The 22,270-nt window shown below is 40.0% G+C and overlaps 1 protein-coding gene across 1 annotated transcript in view; it reads left to right on the top strand.

Moving 5' to 3' along the window:
• Positions 1–5,200: 5,200 nt before the first annotated feature.
• PCGF5 (polycomb group ring finger 5) overlaps positions 5,201–22,270 on the top strand; it is a 65,225-nt gene continuing 48,155 nt past the window's right edge. Inside the window, exons 1-2 of the mRNA XM_059851603.1 lie at positions 5,201–5,276; positions 15,166–15,276. The gene's annotated coding sequence lies outside the window, so the exon portion shown is untranslated. The remainder of the gene's footprint in view (positions 5,277–15,165; positions 15,277–22,270) is intronic.

A 22,270-nucleotide genomic window follows, 5' to 3' on the forward strand; every position in this document is an offset into this window, starting at 1 on the left:
GTTGAAACACTAAAAACTTAGAAAAACTCTGATTTCTAGGGATCTTAAAAAAAACAAGTGTCATCCTCCTTTCTTTTACTTCAACAGTGGCTCAAATCAACATTAACAAAAGGAAATAGATTGAATTCAGGAAATATTTTCCTTTAGGATGATCTGTAAATGCTTACATGGTAGGGTATACATAGAATCTAAATTTAGATATCTTGGTTCACCTCCTCCTCATGAGCAGCTACTTCTCTCAAGTGCCTTGTGAGCTGCTTTGCACACCGCAGGCAGGGGTAGTGCAGAAGACTAGTCAGGTCCTCATCTATAAACAAAGAGCAAAAGTCTCCCTGGAGACTTTGCTATTCCATCTGCTTTCCTGCATTCATTCCATTTGGCAGTGTAAACGTGATTGTCTAGTGTGTTCTCTGGGCTGTGAAAAGACCATTCAGTAATTACGCTCTCAATTCCTTGGTAAGGGATTGTTTCCTTACTGGCAGGAGGGAAACTTCTGAGCTGCTGTGATTACTGAGCACAGGTATCAGCCTTGTCCTGCCATCCCTCTCAAATAGTGTTAGTGGTTAGTCTGCTAAAACCTACTTGTAATTTTCTATGAGCAGAACTCCTCACTGTGAAATAGAGCTCATTACTCTGAGACCACCTCTCTGTGCCCTCCTCATTGCCCATAGTCATTGACAGATATTTTAGCCTGCCTGTGAAATGATATCTTGTAACAGTTTCTTATGTTGTGTAATTATACCTCAGTTCATATTCCATAAAGGGATGAACATCAAACTGGGAAACACCTTTCTCTGATATTACAACCAAAATGCTTCATAATAATACTGCAATATAGAGCATGGTTGAGTTAAAAAGTAGTGAAATGGAAGGAAGTAGAGAAAGTTTCTGGAATAGCGCAACTGGAGATGAGATATGACCTGCCTTAAAGCACAGGAGCAGATCGGTGGAGACTCCTGATGCATTTGCAAGAATAGAGAATTCCCTGCTGAGGGTCTAACCCTGATGTTGCTCCAACACTGAGGTTATTTTTCTTTTACATACATATTTATAATGCACCAATAAATGATTAAATGTGCCGTTTACCCAAGGATCTCAACAGCCTCTATCATGAGGAGAAAGTAAACTCTTAGATTTTCTTGTGGTAGGCTCTATACCAAATTTGTAAATTGGTAAATTTACTGGATTAGCTTTGTAAAGCTATTCCAGCTGACAGTAGATATCTGGTAATTCTTACTCCTGCTAGAGCTGAAGCCAGGCTGAGCAGGTGTTTTACAGCTCTTCTGTCTGCAACTGAAAGAAAGCCCCCAGTCTAGTCCAAAGGTTAGAGAGCACTCTCTTCTGCTTCATAATTCATATGTCAGGGGGTTTCAGTATTTATAGAATAGAAATAAAACAATGCTCAAATAAAAATATCCACCAAAAAGCAGAATTTACAATTTAGTCTCACTGTTGGTATGAGATACTCTGTAATTATAGCAACACTGAGCTGTGCTCAGTAAAACCCAAGAGTGCCTTTTGCTGACCAGAAAACAATTGATAACCTTGCTTGGAGAGCAAGTTAATTAGTAACACAAACAGAATGAAAAATCATAGTGTAAAATGGTATTTAAAATAGCATCATAATTCTAAATAGGGAGTTAGGAGTGATACCCTCTTTTCAAATGGAAGTAGTTTTAGAGTGCCCTAGTACTCTGCTAAAGTAGTCAAATTCTGGATGAAAGGGAGAGAGGAATTTATCACTCACTGGCAAGAAGTCATAAGAAAGCTGCATAATTAATGGTAGACATTTTAAAGCCATAATTTTCAATTTCTATGTAATCTTTGGAAAAGGAAAAATGTACTTTGGCAATACTTCTGAGAAGGTGGGGAGGGCACCCACTGAGACTTATGAATATTAGGTCAGAAATCAAGAGCCAGGGATCCGAAAGATCCCTGATATAGCAAAAGGTTGTGGCTTGCCCCTCACTGGAAATTTTGTGAGCTTATTTAACAGGCAAAATCTACTAATGAATTGAAAGTTAACCCACAACCTACATATAGCAACTGCTGAAAACCAATTAAACAAATATAATTTTGCTTATTTTTAGTTTTAGAAAATATTTCTCAACCACATATTTTACACTTGAGTACAATTTTCATGCCAGTTCTCCAAAGATGCATTAGCAGAAGCAGAGTTCCAGATGTGGCTGTTGCTCTAATCCCAATTAACTGACAGCTTATAAAAGCCATCATCTTAAGGAACATCTAGATTTTACAAAGGTTGGGATCAAGAAGGAAGCCCCAGGGAGCAGTTTAAGGCTTCTCACTCTACTAGAAATAAAATCAGCAGAGGAAGTGAAAGAAAGATAATTAGAGAACTGAGTCTTGAACCAGGCAAACTATTTTCTTCTGTATGCAAAATCTATCATGAAACTGCAAAATCTGTTTGCACTAAAAATTCAGTATGGTGTAAGATATACAATAAAAATAGAATCTGTAGTTCAGGTTTTCACAGCCACTTCATGGATTTAGACCTTTACATTGCTACGCCCAAAATGAGTAGTGCCAACTCTTGTGCTTCAGTTATTATTCTCTCACTATTTGGTGTTTGGAGCCAAGAAAACAAGTGAGAAGTTGATAAACTTTCATCTCAACTTACAGTTACATATGTATATACTTATATTTAAATAGATGGCCCTCTTGGCTGTGAAGAAACCCTTGAAAAGGGAAATCTGTATCTATCATTTAGGTAGACTCAGAACACTTGGTGAGAGAACTGTCACTACTGATGTTTGGCCTTGGGGGCTTTATGTGCCTTCCTTGCTCTCTTAGTAAAGAAACTTAATCTGCTCTGAGCTCTGTCCTGCCATGTCTAGACCATCACTGGTAGCTACATTTCCACCTTGTAACAGTACCTTGAATAATTTTATCTTCTGGTATGTTTTTTTTCTGTGTCTTTAGTGTCAGCATCAGTTTTTCCAGTAAAATCAATGAGTGTTCAAGTACTTTGATGTACAGGAAAGAATTTGTTCTCTTTCTGACCTTTCTTTTCAGATAAAGAACTACTGTTTCTCTCTGAAACTGTTCTTTCATGATTCAGAGTTTCTCTCTTTTTTCTTTTTTTTTTTTTAATTTTTACAAATAAAAACTTATAATCGAACCCCCAAAACAAAACCCCACAAAAGTCCACAAAACTTTTAATGATAGGACGCGGGTCTCAGTTTTCAGTGAGCTTGATATGATAGTCTGAAGTATAGACAGCCTAGTGTCCTTTCAGTGAAGATTCTTTTAATCTCTAAAAATACTCTACAGTGTGTGATACCCATTGACTATAAACTCTATGGAGTTCAATGCATTGCTATGATAAAACCAATCTGGCTTATTATCAAAAATACAATTATAGCCAACAGCTGACCCGACAGTCAAGATCAACACTAGTCTGACCAGGAAAGGCTCAAAATATGTACTTACTGACAGGGTTCACTGCTGTCTAAATAAATGTGGTAATGTGACCTGATTCAGACAATGTTAAAGCAATTTTAACTCAGATATCCTGGTAATTTGCCCCAGGAATGACTAAAAGGGAGAAGTTTTAAATAAGAAGGCACAAGAGAAGTCTTCTCTAAATTTTTTTTTTAATGCAATGCTACTTGTAAAGCAGCATGGATATATTAAAATTATTCTTTCAAAACTGCACTCCTACTTTTCATCTAAGAATGAAAGTTGAGGTTAGGAAAGCTGCTAACTTGCAGGTGAATGCTCAGCTCTAAGTTAGTAGCAGCAGTCCTGACGGCTGGCTGACTACTCTAATGCTTGCAAGGAAATAGTTCTAGCCAGGGCCCTTATCCCAAATTTTGTGCAAGAGGCAACATGGAACAGGTTACAGGGACTATTGATTCTGTTATCAGTATGAGGAAGTAGAGTGCTTTACCATCAAATGCAAGGAAAACTTGATTGAGAAGCTTACTCATCTGAAAATGAGTCAGGGAAGTTCCCGTGGTGCATAGAGAGTGCATAGTGGGGATTCCTATTGCAAAGAGATCTCATGGCTTATATTTTGCTACTACATTTATTGTCATTTGCTGACTGTGGGATGGGAGTAAAAGGAGCATTAAGGAGCTGCTTATTTAGAAATAATGAGTATATGAGTAATGTCACAGAATTGTGTTACGTCCTTATTATTTCCTTGGTTTAAAACTGTTTATTTCAATGGAATTTACCCAGGATATGAGTCGCACCCACCCCAGCAGAAATAAATCAAGGAGAAAACAGCCTTTGCTGGGATGGCCTTTTGCCTACACCGAGGGAGCAGCGCGGTGTTGGTGAGCAGCTGCTGCCCGCACACAGCAGCTCTCCTTGCCTGCGGCTCTTCGCTCCGCACCGACGCGCGGACACCGCGTATTGCCCAAACTTTGAAGTTTTCGGGATGGGATGCACTAAAAGCAGGTGAAGGAAAAGAGTTGGACTTGTGCTCTGCTCTTGCTCGTCCCCGGCCCCGGGATGGGGCCGCACCTGTCCGGGGAAGGGGCAGAAAACGGCAGCTGCCGCTACCGCTATTCGGGAAACGCAGCCACGGGAGCACCGAGCAGCAGCCCCTCCTCCCGAGACGCTACCGCTGACAGGGGCGGTGGCGCGGGGCCGCCAGAGACACCCCCAGTTACATAACCAACGCCTGTGGGGGCGGCTTCGCCGGTCCCGCCCCCGCCCCGCCGGAGGACAACGCGGAGCGCCCCGGCCGCGGTCCCGCTCGCACCAGCCGGGCAGCGGCTCCGCGCCGGCCCCTCCGCCTCAGCGGGCACGCGCAGGACGCATGCGCGTCCCGGGCCCGCCGGAGCGCCGAGCATGCGCGGGGGCGGCGGCCGGGCAGCGTCCGAGGGTGGGCGGGCGGCGGTTACCCGCGGAGCCCGCGGGGCACCGGCGGTCCCGAGCCCCGCAACCCGGCAGGGGCTCCACCGGCGGCCGAGCGGCGCCGGGGACCCCTGGGGCGGCAGCGCCCGAGCCGGGCTGTGCCCTAGTTTGTGTCCAATCAGAGAGTGCAGCGCCTGCACCGGGCGGGCGGCAATGCGTAAACAAGCCCCGGGAACTCCTCCGCCCCCCGCGCTCCCCTCCGCGCCGCTCCCCGCGCCGCCCCGCAGCCGCCCCCGCCCGCTGACAAGTCCGGCGAGGCGCGTTCCCGCCGCTCCGCCGCCCTCCCCTCCCCCGCCCGCCTGCCCGCCCAGCCGGCGCCGCCCGCGCTGCCACACGCACCCACTCCCGCACACGCCCGCGGGTGCCCGTGGCCTCTGCAGGGGAAGGTAAGGGGCCCGCCGGGGGCCGCCGGGCAGGCGGCGGCGAGGTGCGGATGCGTGCGGGGGGGATCATGTGTCATAACAAGTTGTTGAACGTGACATTGCTCTTGAACTGCGGCGGCGGCGGACGCCGCGCCGCCGCCGAGTAACTTTCTCCTCCAATTCGGCGCTGAGGAGGGAGCCGGCGGCGGCCGGGCGGGGCGGCGGGGCTGGAGCCGGCGGGGCTGGGAGCGCGGAACGCGCTCGGCAGAGGCTGAAGCCGTTCGCGATGCTGGCGGCTTCCTGGGGAGACGGCGCGCAGCGCGGCGGGGGACGAGCGAGAGCTCCGCGTCTGGCGCCTGCTGCGGGAGCCGCTGCCGCCCAGGCAAGGATTTTTCTAGCAAGGCGCCAGGGCGGACAGTGAGCGAGGAGCGGGTGCCGGTCCGAGCATCTCCTCCGGCGGGTAGTTATCCCCACTGATGCTCCGTGGCGGTTTGGCTCGCTTCCGGCGTGATTAGCTCGGCTTATTATGTAAGATGTCACCGGAGGAGGAGAGGCACAAGCCCTCGGTGTGGCGGAGGGGGGAACGCACCGGTCCGCCGCGCCTTGCCCGCTCCAGGTACCGGAGCAGAGGGAGCAGCCCCGGGCCGGAGCGGCCGGGAGGGGACGGGAGCTCCCCTCCCCTCGCAGTCCGCCGCTGGAATACGGCTGCTCGGTTTACACGTGGGTTGGGTGTGTTCCCCAAACCTTGCCTTTGAGCAGAAACGTAACCTGTCCTGGTTCGTCTCCCATGTTTAATTGCTTCTATTCTCTCTCAAAGAAAAAAAATAAACATGTGAGCATAAAAAAGTTTAAGAACTTGATTTTTGCTTCCTTTATGTGCATATTTAGTAGATTAATATGATCTGGAGACGATTGAATGAATCATCAGTTCCCTGAAATAAAAGCAAGTGAATCATCTCACATACACAACTGTGAGGGAGCATAGTTGGTACCGTAGATAGTGAGAGGTTGGTGTCAGTTTCTGACGCTCAATGGGATGTCAGAAGTACAGACAATGCTCAGAAAGCCAGCAGCTTCCTGCGGCTGGTTTGTGAACTCTGAAAGTTTTGCACCATTCAATTGCAGTTTTTCTGGCTCAGTGGTTAAGTGGTAGCCTCTTTCAGTTAGCAACTTGTTACCCATAATTTTAGCCAAATAGTTAAAAGGGGGGTGTAAATGGTAAGAATTAAGTAATTGTGTTATTCAAAGTGTATTAATTTAAAATAAAATTTAAACAAAAGTACCTAAAAGTAGCATCACACTATGTCCATACCCTGAAGCCAGAGACAGATCCCAGATGATTTTAATCTGGGTTTTGTTTTGCTTAGTTTTTTTAAGCAAAAATAGTCTGTGTTGAAGTAAAAAATACGTAAATATGTATTTTTAAAAGCCAAGACAGCTGATTTAATAAACATGTTGGAGTTGTACCTAGATAGACTTCTGTTTCTGGTCCTCTTGCCTGTTGGTGTTTAAAATGGGATAGAGTCTGGATCCTGTATATAGTTGTCCTTTCAACTGCAGCTTGCTTCCAAAGTAGATTTTTCATCCTCCACGGTTTTGGAACGCATTCTTCTCTTCCTGTACAGAGGCAGAACTATGAATTTTACAAGATTAATTTTTCTTTTTTTTCTCGGCATACCTGCCATTGTGAAGAAGCAAAGTCACTGTTTTTAGTGTGGAGGTAGTGCTTCCCACATCCAACTCCCTGGATTTACAGTATAAAGTATATGGAGGTCTTTGTATGTCCTGCTAGTAAACGATTCTGTTTCCTGTGGCATCAGGTATCCCTTATCACGCTGCCTGTGTTTTGTACCTCTCACCATTCTCCAGGTGGGAACAGAAAGGATTGCTTTGGGTGTTTGTCACTGCTGGGGCAAAAGGACATGTTGTCATTTTTGTCTAGAACTATGCACTGGCTTCTCATAGTATTAATTAGAGGATTAGAGCAGGAAAGTGTGGGAAAATTGTATTACTTCAGGGTTCATTGCATGGATTTTAACATCTGCCTATCAGAAATTCTGAAGTGTTAACCAAGACTGCACATGACAGTGAAAGCACTGTAATAGAGAATCTCTTAGGTATGCTGGGTGGTCAAGTTAACAAACAGGAAAAATGCTGTTTTAGTTGTGCATTTCATTCAACAATCAAATAGCATTCATCCATATTTATTCAATTTCCTTAAAAAGAAGCTAAAAACATACAGTGTGTGACATTCTATGTGCCCAGACCTCAGCTGAAAGTAGTAAAGGAGATAATACTGAAAGTGGACTTACCATTCTGCTCTAGGTGGTTTTCCCTGCTCTATGAACACTCTAGGATTTAAAGTGGAAATGAAAAATTCTAGGTTTCACTTCTAAGCCTGCAGAATATGCAAAATAAAGTAAGATAAAAATGTGTTGGTTTAAAGTTGCTCCTGTGCAGCTCCATTTTTAGACTGATAAGCAAGTTACTGTGGGATGCACAGAAGAACTTAGAGAAAAGTGGAGGGCAGTGCAGATAAAGTGAACTGTCTGAACTTTGTATCTTGATTTTTGCCAAGTTGGGGATACATAGGAATTGTTCTTATCATGACCTATTGATATGTGTGTATATATATAAATTTACACTACCTTTTTTAGAAAAATATATCAAGTTATAATCTTTCTGTACTTTGAAAGACTGGTGCCAACAGCATCTTCATATGTTCTTCCAGCTATCTGAATTAGAACATCCCAGTGAGGAAAAAAAACCAACCCAAAAGATTAGTTCCTTTTTGCAGTTTTGGCTGTAAAGACCCTTTTTAAACAAGTACAATAGTCTCAGGCAAAGTTTTGATCATTTCCATAGAAAGACATACTGCTGGTGTTGAAAATGGTAATCCTTTCTACAACTATTGAAAACTTTGTGCCAAGTACACCTTAGCTTGTGGTTATTTGGTCCCCCAAATCCTCAGTTAAAAAATATTTATTGCAAAAAGTTTTATTTCTATTTTTACACTAAATACTTGAAAGATTAAGTAACAAAGTTTATTTTGTATCAGTGTTGTAGCTATCTCTTTTGAGTGATGGTGGGTAGTGCCTTAAACATTTCTTTACAATGAAGCTTATTTTCAAGATTATTGTGGTTTTGTCTTGAAACTTTTCCAGTAGATATAGTGCCGTGAAAAGTAACAGCTTGACAGGCTTTGAGACTGAAGCCTGTAATGAGCAGAGCAGGTGTAGCACTGGCAGCCAGTTCCATCAGGCTGTGACAAGACAGTGTCTGTCTCAATGTGTGTCCATGGGAAATAAGTGTTGCTGTCCATATCTGGATTATTGCTTATAAACCAAAAATTATTCACTGTCAAGTGTGGGCCCCTTCTGGAATAAAGGATATGTAGTGTTGCTTGAGCACTATGGTCTTAATAGCTGTCACTATTAGTTCTTACTTGTGAAACAAGTAATTTTGACTGGTTACCTAAAACTGAAACCATTTATTCAATTATTAATAGTGAAATCCATGCATATGTCAGTAGCTTTCCTAACAGCTAACCAAACTGTTCATTTACTGCTGTGCATTGGTAATTTCTTTCCTGTAACAGAATAATTTTGTTTGCCATTGGTTTATGTATGTTTTGAGATTTGAAAGGAATTAAGAAAGTAGCCTGCTGATTTGCCATAATACTTCTATTTTCATGAAAGATCTAACCAGGAAAACACAAGTAAACTTTCTCAGAAGAACTCAAAGATGAGAATAACAGTTATTGGAAGGGTCTTCACTTCCTTGAGATACTGTCATGTCAGTGACTGGTGCATCACAGAGAGCTTCAAGTTGCTGCAGTCTGTAGTGGTTCAAGAACTGCCTTCCCACACCAGGTCTTCACTGGCGCTGGAGTTGGTGCTCATTGTTTTAGAGAGGGCACAGGTGGAGATGGAGCAATGAGTGCTGGAGAGCAGATATCCACACTGCAAACAGGGGATGCCTTTGGTGGCTTCTTTGCTCAGCTTCAGCATAGGTTCTTCCACAAGGAGGAAAACCACTTTGTGTTTCATGGCAATTCTTACCAGACAGAACCCTTCCCACACACAACGTACCAGTGGAGATGTAGCAATGAATAGCAGTGAGACCTAAATGGTGAGCAGTGATATTTTCCTGATTCATGGCTATGATTCTCATTACATGCATGATATTGATGGCAGTGTTACAGAATTACTTTCTGTCAGCTGAATCTGTGAGTACAATCTGATAGCAGCAGGGAGAGCCCTAGTTCGTAATTGCTGTAAAATCGCTCACATCCAGTTGGTTATTCCCATCTTTCAAACTCCACCCTACACACTTGTTTTGCTCATCTGTTTTTGCAGCTTAGTTTTTGAAACACAAGCTCTTGGGGAACCCCTTGTAATTCAGTCTGACTTTTTGTATTGTGTTACATCTATTAAAGTCTTTGTGTATAAACAAAGTACCTTAAAGTAAGGGAATCCACATTTTAAGTATTCTGGAGATAGATTTCAGTGCTGGTTACTACTAATCGGATCAGACAGAGAGAGAGAAATTCTCTATGCCACAAAAAAAGTAGTAGATCTCGAGATAAAAGTCTTGAGTGATTCTTAGAGAAGTGTCAACACCGATTAAAGCAAATGTAATTATATTTATTTCCTTCCTTAAGAAGAAGAATGGAATATGTAAGAAACCAGACTCTTGATTAATTTCATAATGAAAACACAGTTCTTCTTTCAGATGAAAGATCATCTCTTAAATAGCCAATATGTGTATTGAATGAAGTTAAAGATGTTTCTTTCTTTCATGGTTTTATAAAATTGTTGTTTACTTTTTTGAAGAATCATCAGTACTAGCAGCAGAGACAAAAGATCCTTTATATGATATAAATGATATTTTGAGTAAGTATTCTTGGTTGATTCTGGCTGTAGAATTTCCCTGCATACAAAGTGATTTTGAAGAGCTGCTTAATCAAACCAATATTTTTCAGCTTTCCATCTTAACTCTTTTGATATATCATAGATAAAGTAAATTTTAATGCTTTCATCCCAAATACATGTTTACTAAAAGTACAAGTGGAGTTTTTTTTTGTGTGGATAGTGATCAAAGAATGCAAATAGATTTACTTGAAATGATGTACACAGTGACAGTTGGTGCCTTACACAGGCTAGTGTTTAAAATCTACTATTGATGTGTAACTCTTGTGTATTAATTGCTGAAAATTTAAAATGTAAATTTACATGGGATTAATGTCCAATTCAAAATTACCATTAATAGCAGAGAAGCTCTTTCAGTTTATTTATTGTGAAGCTGTGTGAAACCAGTGAGACTTGTAACAGAGGAGCCTTACTTTAACATCTGGCTTTTCCAGGTGTAACAGCTTTAGGTACATCCACTAGTACAATAGGGAAAACCACGCAAACTGTTGGGCATACAAGCCCTTCTTCAGGTTTTGAGCAGTAGCAGCAAACAATGAACTAGGGCTGCAGTTCCAGGAGACATCTACAGCCACTGTTTAGAACAAGGGAAGTGCTGCTGCTCAGACTTATTCACTCTGAGCTCTGGCAGTCATTAAACCCTCACATAAATTAGGTTTAACTAAAGAAAACTGGGGAAAAGTTTTCTGCTGCTCTAGAGTATTAAATGGACTTAGAGATGGATCAACAAGCTCCAGAGTGTTTCTTCCCTTCTTTTTGGTACAGCTGGTTGGTTAGATCGGCTCTGCTGTTCATCTAACCATAGGTTTAAGCCAAATTTCGAACAGTTGCTGTAAGTTTATTTCAGTTATGGCAATGAAATAGCTCATTTGATGAAAAGTGTGGTTATCACCTATATAAAAAAGGGGATATTAGTATGGTTAGAAATTCTGAGGTAGTGCTCTGTCCTGGGCAGAAAGAAAAGAGATCATTCCCACCAGAACACTGGAGGCCTTAGCTGGAGTGTCACCACACACTAGAGACAGTATCTGCAGTTAAGTTTATTATTTTTGATATCCAGGAGATCTGTGAACCCTCATTTCCACATCTGACTTGGTGATCAAGTCTAAGAAGTTTCATTCTGGCACCGGAAGTCTTTGCTAATATGTGTGTAACATTGAGAGAATAGCATAAATAGAACAGCATACATGAAGAAAAGTTTTCTAATATTTACTGAGGGTAATCTCTTGTATACCTTTCTTGCTAGGCTGATGCACTAGCAGTGTTTGGGTCACATGGACCAGAGCTGCTGGAGCAAGTTTGGTGTTTTGTGGTTCTGGACTATGAGATACAAACTCTGCATCTGACTTCTTTCTTGGCAGAAGAGAACCCTCCCCACTCCTCCCATCCAGCTGTTTTACACCTAGATTTCTCAAGCATATCTGATAAATAAAGAACACTTGCAAACATCTGCCAAACATTGGACTTTTGGATTTACAGTTTCCATCTCTTGGAGTGGGTGGGTAATATGAGAGAACACTGACAGGTAATATGGTGACTGAAATTTCTCACAAGGGATGATAGCTCCTTACCATGTAATTTTTACTGGATGTTTTCAATGGAAGTGTCTCGACTCTCATGAATCAAAGGAGAAATCCATAAAAATACAAATAGTTTGAAACTTTAGCTTTAGCTGATGGAAACTGCTGTAACTGTAGCTTCAATTTATCCACTTGTCTTTATGCCAGTACTGAATATGCCTGTAGACAGAGTAACCACAAGTACTGCTTGTACTTACTTTAGTTAAGTCACCATAGACCTTGCCTCAAATTGCTTATAAAATTGTCAGTTATTAAATAATTCCAAGAACAGGATTAGGGAGTAGTTGTCATTTTGCTGAGTGTAAAAATGGTTTTTTTGGTAACCTTTTCATTATGCCAGGACCTCAAATTTGATTTAGTTATTGTCCTTGTATTATAAATGTATTTTTTTCCTGTTCTTGTGAAAATTGAAGTGTTTGATCTAAGTATAAGCCTTTGAAAAAAATAGTCTATGTTTATAAATGTTCTTAGATGAGGTTGGTGGGGGTTTGCCCATGACATTTTCCAAAGACAGTATCTGCAGCCAAGTCATTGAGTAGAACTTTCCCTTTCTTTGTTCCTTCTTGAACAGCAGACAGAACAAGCAAAGAACCTCTCTTCACTTCAGTGCTTTCTGGCTTGGTATTGATTCTGTTGATTCACAAAGGTGAAGTCTGTTTGACAGGTGCAGAAGTCAAACTGCTGACAGCTTAGACTGCATGGAGCCGTAGTAACTCAGCAGGAGAATTCCTGTATTTTGGGAATGATTAAGTATAAAAATTAAACTGTTCTAATATAGCTAAAGGGCCAAAATGTTAGGACATTTCTTATTTTAGTAGGTTGTTGGTGTGACTGTAATTTATCCATTATAGTGCTTCTCACTTCTGTTCTTAAAAGGTTTTTTCCCCAGCACCCCCTTATCACCTGCAGGCTAGTGTAGAATGGGCACAAGAGGAATGTTGCAGGAAGACAAAGGATGGTCAGCTCGGGGAAGTTGAATACTGCCTTGGAGGACCAGTATCGGCCTCTCTTGGATACTAAATTACTATTTTTTGGTGGGTAGGTAATATAGGTCGTGGGTTCACAGATGGCCTTTCATTTTTAACAGCTGTGAGACACATGCAGCCAAATTTGCCCTTGTTTCAACATCACCAATACAATCAAAATTGTGTGAAACAGAGCTATTTACTCAGTCCCAAGTGTCCTGAAAAGTTGAAGCTTTGAACATCAGGTGTATGGAAATAAAGAGTACTGAAACAGTTTGGACCTAGACTTCTATGTCTCCCTTTTCTGTATCTGTAAATTATGGCTTACAGACTTGTCTTGTTGAATAGGTTGTGAAGAAGATTCTTTTATTAGTATTTGGGGAGCACTGAAATACTGGAGGAATGAGTGGGTATAACTGTGTGTGGTATCAAACACTAAGGAGTAAAATACTAAAAAGGGGCATAACTGTCTTTCATTTGTTTGGTAGTAAATAGAGTATTAAAACCAGTGCTGCAGTTCACATATGTGCAAAGGCGCAAATTTTTTTTCTCTGCAATTCTTTTGAAATCTGTAATTTTTATTGAAGTTATAATGATCTCAGTGGGCCCATTTAGGTATGGAATTCTGTTGAGTTTGGCCTCATGGATATATATAAGAGATTGGTTTTGTCTAAAAGTTGAGTATTTAAACAAAGGAACATAATGGACAAATTGAGTTCTGGGAGAGGCATTAGTCATTCAGGTATATTTTTCCATAACATGCTTGGGTATGCTGCTTGGAAGTACAAAGGTGCTGTTTTATTTCTTAAAGGAATTATGCATTGAGGTGCATCTGTGTAATTTTTAAACATATGTAAGTTCCTGCTGCCCGAGCTTGAAGAAACTGAGAAGATACCTGCTTATGTTGAGTGTAATATAAAGACAGATTATATTAGCTGTGGCTCAGTGCCATGGTAACACCATTAGGTTTTACCCTGAACAGAACCCTGACTAGAATATGGTTTTAGTCACCTTCCAACTCAGACACATCTTGCTGCTAGTAGAACCATCTTGCAACTTTTCTTGTCTTTAAAACAAACAAGATTCATTAAAAATACTTTATTAAAGAAAGCGTTTTTAAGGAAGCTGTGATAGGGATCCTGTGGATGAGTTCTGATCCTGTGGATGAGTTCTGAATGTGGAATTTGCCTGAAGAAAGGCAGAGTTTAGGGAAGAACTAGTGTAAGTTTAGGACAATAGAAAGAAGCCCACAGTCCTTGAACCTGGACAATGCAGAGCCTTCTCTTATGCATCAGTGAGTGTGATGTTATTGATTGTGCTTATTGGAGTAGGTGAAATTTATATTGTTCACAGCAATAAACACTCACATTCCTTGAAAGTTGCAATTGACAGTTAAGTGTTGATTCCTGTACTTTCTTGGCAGTAAGAAAAGCATAAACATTGCTGAGCATCCTGTATCGAGTGAAGCCTCAGAAGTTTGTTTTGCAGGAGCCCTTTGTAGGTTAGAGTAGATCTGACAACTCCGTGTGGTGTTGCTGTAAGGGTAGTAGAACACTGGCATTAATCACCGTGACCATTTTTTCAGATACTGGACAGTGGTGTTGCATGAAGTGTTACATTGCATCTCACAAGCTAATTGAACTGCTAAGCTATAGTCACTTCTTTCTGACCACTTTTTTTTGAAGTATTTTGTGGGCTGCACAGGTTTTAAATAGTGACTAGAAAACCTGATGCTCCATTGTTGTTTATTTTATCATGGTACTGTGAGCAACATTCCCTTGGAAGTCACCAGCTCTGCAGGCCTCAGTCTCTGGACCTATACCAAATACAAGGAAAGCAGTGATTCCATTTAAGTTAAACAGGGCATGGAAATCCAACTGCTGACTCTGCAGTTGCTGCTCTTGTCCTATGTACCAAAATTAATCAGTGTAATATGACCAGGAACTCCAGAGCTTTTTTGAGTGGTACTAACACAGGAAATAACCTTTGAAAAAAATCTCTTCTACGACTTGTGCTTTTATTTGTTCAGAGCATGCACAGGTGCAGGAAGAGATGTTTAGGCTGTATTCCTTCTCTAGAGGAAAGGCAGTAGATCAGATCTTTGCAGTACCTTCATAGTTAGGATGTTCCTGCTGGAGTGAACTGCATTGCAATTACCTGCACCAGACATTACTGGACTTAGTAAGAGTCTTCTTCAGAGCTGTATTCCTGTAAGCAAGTAGGTGCTAAATACTTTCATTTGAGGGGGGAAAGGGGGGTAGGGCTGGAGTTGCTGTCTATGCAAGCAAATGCTTACAGTAGTTTGTTTTTTGGATCTCATGCTTGTGCTTTTCTCTGCAACACTTCTGAGTTAGCAAGGCTTCATATTCAGCGGTGTGTTGTTTCATTGTCTTTTTTTCTTTTCTGTGCATGTTACTTCTTGTTTCACAAACACAAGGAACTGACCAAAATCTAAGTAGAAGATAAATTTCGGAATAAGAAGAAACCTGTGTATGCTGAAAAGAAATCACAGAAGGATTGTTGAGAAGAATCTGGAGTTCAAGTTCTGGTATGAAACTAAATATTTTCCTTGGAATTCAGGTCACTGTCTGCTCTGCAAGACAAACCTTGCTTAGCATAGATTATAGCATGTAAAATAGTTCATTGAGCTAGCAAAGATCACTTTTTACTAGAAAAACTGTTTAAATGGGTTCTGACTAGCATAGCTCCTACTCTGTTGTACATGGTATCCACTAAGATATGTTTCATCCTTTAACCAAATGAAGTATCTTATATGTAAGAAAACTTTTTTATATGGAAATTAGCCAAAAAGTCAGGTCAGCTTTCTAGTGCTAGATTTTTTGCCACTATTAAAAATGTTTTGAGTATTTTTTTTTGTCCTTAAGATGTAGAAAGGAAAACAATTTTTAAATACTACTTGAGATGCATTCTTCAGTCTCTGCAATATTAAATCAAAAGGCAATTCATTTTTTTAACACTGAAAATGTTGAAATATTGCACACATTTAAATAAAGCTGTATCATTATTCACCTAGAAAATACCTTGGTCTATATCTGCCTCTGTTTTCACTGAAGGCACTAGCAGGCACTCCTGCTAATTTAAGGGCCTACAATTTGAATCCGTTATACTTATGGCAGAAGTGCTAAATTTAAATCTGCAAATTTGCACAATTTTTTACTTTTAATCATTTCCAGAATTGTGCTGTGTAAAGACTCATCAAGACTAAAAGTTTACTGAGTGCAGTCACCTAATCCCAGAGAAATGGCTAGATTATTTTTAATCTTATGTCAATGAAATTCCTGGTACAATTTCAAAACCTTTGTTTTTGAAATTGCAAGACAGAAGACTGGAAGGTCTCTGTGTATGTTTTCCAGGCCTATATCCTAGGTGCTCTTTCATAAAAACACCTGTTCAGTATCCACTGCACTGCAGTTCAAGCCATGATCTCACTGTTTCTAAGTGCCAGCTTCAGCTGGTGTAAAGTGCTGCTACCAGAAGTTTGTTAGTTCTGTGTTCAGTGCAGCCAGAAAAAAGAACAGCAAGCAGGGAGAGGAGAAACTCATGAAAAAATTAGTTTAACAAGATGACACAGACCCTTGAGTAATGACCAGTGCTTTAGTAAAGAGAAATGGAGACATAATGTGGCACTTTTCTCACAATAATATAATCATGATTTCTCTACAACAGACATTTGATTCAAATGTTAGAGTCAGCTTAATTATGAATTTAAAAAGCATCATAAAGGAGGTGGAAGCAAAACAATGAAAATGGGAAAGGCTATGCATTCATGTCCTACCAACTCCTTCCACACTTAAAACTGCAGAAATAAGTCTGCCGTGTTCAGTTGTTCATGAGGGATACAGCAGAAAATATCACAAGGGAGTAATTCTAAAATTGATATATTCCATATAAATGTAATTAAGCTCCCTGACATCAGACTAGTTCAAACAGAAGTCTTATACACTTCCATGTGCATATTGCAGAGCTAAGATCTAAGATAATGAAATAGAAGAATAGGATAGATAGCAAAAGAGAAACCACTATGTAGAAACTATTCGTAGGTTCTGTTTACAGAGTGCCTCATTCTTCCCTCACAAAGCACAGACTTCTAAAGGAGTTTTGAAGGGTCATGGTATAATCAGCTGCCAGTGTCAAGGGGACACAAAAGAATGAAGGTAGTCTTAGATGAATGGACAAGGGGAATATCAAGCAGTTGTTGAATTACATTGATTCAGTGGTTTTTAATGCTGTGATCATCACTCATTCTGAACTTGATTCTGGCAATTGCACATCAAGAAGGATGCAGAAATCTTGAAAGTTGTATAGAGAAAGCCTAAAAGAATGAAAGAGTTCTTGGCACACATGTTTTATCATGGATGGCTGGGGGCACAGCTTAGTAAAAGTAAAGCTGAGGTGGCACTTCCAGACAGTAATCAAGCCATCTCTTGATTTTATCTTCCATAAACTAAATGGAAACATTTGAGATAAAGTAAGTCATATTCAACACCAGCTTATTCAGTCTAGCTGATTAAAAGAAAATCAAACTACTGTATATTAGCAAATGAGGTAATAAAAACCAGAGTAATTCAGACTACTATTAAGTATTTTTAATTTTTTTAACATTTGAAACTAGTAATGATTTTTGTAAATTGCTCTTTACAATATAAAATTGAGAAGGATGTTTTAATCTAAATAATCTGTTGAACTTCAGGAGAAAATTAATATTTTGAGTGCAACTCAGATTACATGATTGGCCTTTTTTTACTTCATACGTATCAGAGTAAAGGTTCTTCAGTCAGTCTTTGCTGTAACTTTTGGAAGTTTAATTGCACACAGTCCTGGCAGAGAGTTCTTTGTGCAATTACCTGAAATTCTCCAGAATTCAGATTGCTATTTCAGAAAAAGCAGAACAGAGACATCTATAACAGAAAGACAGCAGGATGACATTAATCAGGTGAGACATTTTCAAAGTACAACACAACTAGTGTGATTTGTCAGCACTTTATAAAGGCATGATAGGGTCCCTTGTAAAATACCTGACTACTTAAGTTTTAAATGGTCTTTTATCTTCTTTTTCAATGAGTAGTATTCAAAAATATGTGGAAAGTAAAGCAACAGCTGGTCTGCAAAAGATAGCCCTGGGATACAAGGGAGAGCTGTGTACTGTATTTGCATAACATGTTGGTCCCAAAGTAGGTTAGACATCTGCTTAGCCATGAAGTTCTCTGTAAAAATACTGTTCCTTGTTTGTTCTGTATTAAGTCCTTCTCCATTTATATTTTTATGGTATTTAAAAATAAACCTAGAAAAGATGTGTTGTTTTAACCATTAATAAAAACAAACCAGCTAAGGTGCAGAATGGTCCAAGATCAGCGTTCCAGAATTCTTTCAGAAAGAAGAAAATCAGACTTAATTGAATGGCTCATATTTATTTTTAAAATAAAGTTAGAGGAAATAAATATTGAGTGGAATTGTATGCCCAGCTTCCCTAAAGTAACACAGGGGTGTATGTTCTGTAAATAAAACTAGCATATGCTTAGGAACCATAAGAAGTCAGGATTCCTATCTTTAAGGCTTCTTCTCTTCATTGTGGCAAATTTTTTCAGACCACTGACAGAAAATAAATATTTTGTTAGGATCAATAAATATCCCTGTTAAAAACCACATTCTTTAAGCCATCTTTTTACAATATTTCAGAGGTATGCAGGATAGAGCTTTACTTCAGATGTACAGTAATCTTTAAACCCCTTTAGGAGATTCTCAATGTGCTCCAAGTAGCTTAAACTAGTTCTTCACTATTCATAATATTTTTCATATGTGACACTAGTGCAGTGTTTATTTTAGGAGTCAAAAGCCACAGGTTCAAATCCCCTTCAAATCAGTAGGGAAAATTGCTTGCAATGACTTCTGACTTGGACTCTACATTTGATTTCTATTTTACCCATAAAATTTATGTATGAAAACTTAATGCAAAGTGGTTTTTTGTTTTTGATGTAATACAGCATTTTAGGGCTCAGTGAAAGGACATTAAGAATATTCAATTAATACAAATGGTACCTTTCTATGAATTGCATTAAAAGCAACAAGTGTTTAGTGGGATGACACCCAAAAATACAAAAATATCATTTGTATCTAGTATATTCCCAGTCTTAAAAATATTTAATAACTTGATATAAATATATGTCTGAGATTATGCCATAAATCTGTATGGCTTCTTGTAAAGTATTTATTACCATAGAAATGCAACATCTTCCTGCAACAACGTCCCTAGCATCTGTCACAATCTTTTCACACATCCTCTCCCCTGGGTGAGAAGCATGTGCATTTAATGGCTGTGTTTTGGTAGAATTTTTGTGTTTAGTTTGAGGCAAGTCCATTGACAGCATTTATGTTGACAACATAATCAATGTATAGTGTTTCACAAAATTATTCTGATTATGTTAACTGACCTACAGACAAACTAGAAACTGAGCTGGATGCTGCCTAGGTAAGTACTTCATCTGGCACCCAGCCCACTCCTGCATTCTTTCCATCCCTCAGAGATGTTGGTCATGTCATACCATGCCCATCTGCATCTGGCCATGGAGAAATGGGACAGCCTATATCTGCTTGTAACACAAATACAGGCTTAGTCACAAGTGTGCATAAACACCCAGTACCTACTCATACATCACCAGACAGCACAACAGAAAGGTGGGAAATCATTCCTTTTGTTTATTGTGTTGTTTTTGTGGATTGAGCTCAGTGGGCAGCTAAGCACCACAAATCACTCACTCACTCACTCACTCACTCACTCACTCACTCACTCACCCTAAGCCCCTATGAGATGAGGGAAGAGAAAAACTAAGAAAATTTGGGGGTTGAGGTTAAAAAAAAGTTTTAAAGTTTATAAAGGAAGGATAGATGAAAGATGAGAGGAAGGAAAGAAAACAAGTGGGGCAAAGGCTGTTACTGTCCGCATCCTGCAAGAGGACTGTGAACAGCCAGTTCCAAGGAAATGACAGCTAACATCCCTAAGGCCCCTGTTATTCCTTATCGTGACTGAATGTGGTGTTACATGGCATGGAATATCTCCTTGCTTAGTTCAGATCACCAGTTGTATCCTCTACCAATGTGTTGCACCCCACACTCTTCACTGTGGTGGGAGTGAGAAAGAGGAGGCCTGGGTGCTGGCCAAGCACTGCTCAGCAATAGGTGGAACCTTAGTGTGCTGTCAGCACTGTTTTGGGCAGGTAACTAAAAGACCATATGAGCTGCTGGGAAGGAAGTTAATTCTGTCCTAGCCAGGCTCAGTACAGTTATTTAGCAGGAGAACTTAGAAAGCATTTGAGACTTAAGCTATAAAAAGCCATAGAGAGCATCTGAATAACAAAACGTTTTTCAGGAAGGAGGAACACAGTATTTTGTAGATAAAACCTTAGTGCTTTTGAACACATTTCATAGGCCACATGGTGCAGGAGATGAATATTTCTAACTTAGACTGAGAAGGAAATCAGCACATGAAAGATATTCAGGGTATGCATGTGTGTATCCCATGGAAGTTGCTCAAGAGTGGAAAAATAAGAATTTATGCTTGTCTTGGACAAAAGTTTGTATTTAGATCAGTAGCTACTCTGTTTCATTCCTCTCACTGCAGAAAACAGACTACTTATACAGTTGTGTGCATTACATAATCCTCAGCTTTCTCTACTAGAGTATCAATTTTCTTGTGCAGGAGCTTTTTGGATGTTTTGACTAAATGTCTTATGTTTGTGCCTACTCCAGTCCAACGTAATGCATCCCTTTTTTAGAGAAATGAGATCTGAAAGATCATATTTGGCATTAGTCTGGTAGAACTGAATTTTTTGCTGGAATCTACCGAGTTTTGCAGGTTTACTCTCAGTGCTGTTTTGGGAATAGAGAGAAAAAGGTACTGGTATTTTTGTTGACACAGAGTCCGTAGGGATGTAAGCAGTCTAGTGTTCCTCGTGTGAGTAGCTTTCTTTAAATAACAATGTTTGAATATTGTGTGAAAACTTTATTCTTTCCTGATCTCTGCTCACATGCTAGTGAAGTGAGCCCCCGACTCCATTGTGAAGTAGAGAGTTTGCTTGAGAGCTTATGAAGTATTGGAAGTACTTTAGACAGAACAGAAGATACTTGCAGTGTCTAACCATCCGGGGTTTGGGAGGTATGAGGAAGGGACTAGAAAAAGATCACAAATTTGGCAGTCTCAAAAGAGCAGTTTCTGCTTGTGCCGTGATCACAACCTAAGCAAACATAACAAAGCACCCTTGGGACTATAATGGCATCTTTGTGGCTTTAGGACTGAGAAGTGCAACAGAGCAGTAGACCAGAGGACCACTTGAATTCTGAATTGTCCACAGGCTTCCAGCACACTTGTATTAGTGCACTGGAATTTTCTCACATAAGAATGACAGGAGTTAGAAGGAGTGACACTTTGTTCTCTCAGTTATCAATGCACTGAGGGCACTGGTGGTATCCATTATTTGATGTCTTCACCCCTGGTTATTGGGAGATTGTGGTACTTGTGTGTGTGTGGAATGGGCGTAATTTACAAGCACATTTCTAACCACACTGCAAACAGGGCAATGATGGAGATATTAAACCTCACTGCAGAGTGAATCTGTAACAGTATTCTTCTATTTCCAACCAAAAATACTTTCATTTAATTACAAACATAAAATGAGACAGTATTTCTGTTTCAGTGATTATTAATATTAACTGCTGCTTTGTAAATGAGTGTAACTGTGCATTTTTTATTTCATTTTTAGTAAGTCATATATAGCTGTAAAACACTATATCAGCTCTAGATGTGTATTAACAAACAATCTCTTCATCACAGCAGAGGTAAAAGTACATTTAAATATGTCATAGAGACATAAAAATAACTTGTTTCAGGAAGTCATGATGGTATTGTGTGGGATTAGGCTGTGTAAACAGCAATATTCGTGTTCATGAGATGTTTGTTAATATGAAAAATATGAGTTGAGGGGTCTGAATCTTAGGCTTAAAACTAAATTCAAAAATGCAATTAAAACAAAAAGTTCTGTTTCAGTCACAAGTGCATAAAATTTTGTATCTATAAATACACAGACACAGACTATATAAGGCATGAAGTTCTGAAGAATCCAGCTTTTTATCTTCAAATATTACATCTTGCAAAATGTTTTACTTGTCTCCATATGCTGAAAATTTGAGACTTGACTCTTAATTTTTTACCAATCCTGTTCTACAACTATCTGCCAATATCTTGACTATTTTCAGGAGCTGGTATCAATAGCAGTATGAGGCAAAATGTAGGCTGAATGTTCAGTATGGCTATTTTTTTAAATAAAATATCTCACCTCAGAGATTAGCTGTCTGGTTTAAATGCTTGTCAAATTAACATTCAGATGAAGACTAATGTTGTGATTAACACATTGTATTGAAATTTGAGAGTTGGAGGTTTAATTCCTAGGCAGTCACGTCTTCCTGTGTTGCTGACATCAAAAATTTATTAGGAAACAGCTAGAAATATTTTAGTCTTTATGTAAAACAGG

This window comes from Haemorhous mexicanus, chromosome 7, assembly GCF_027477595.1.
Source record: "Haemorhous mexicanus isolate bHaeMex1 chromosome 7, bHaeMex1.pri, whole genome shotgun sequence".
NCBI classification, from domain to species: domain Eukaryota; kingdom Metazoa; phylum Chordata; class Aves; order Passeriformes; family Fringillidae; genus Haemorhous; species Haemorhous mexicanus.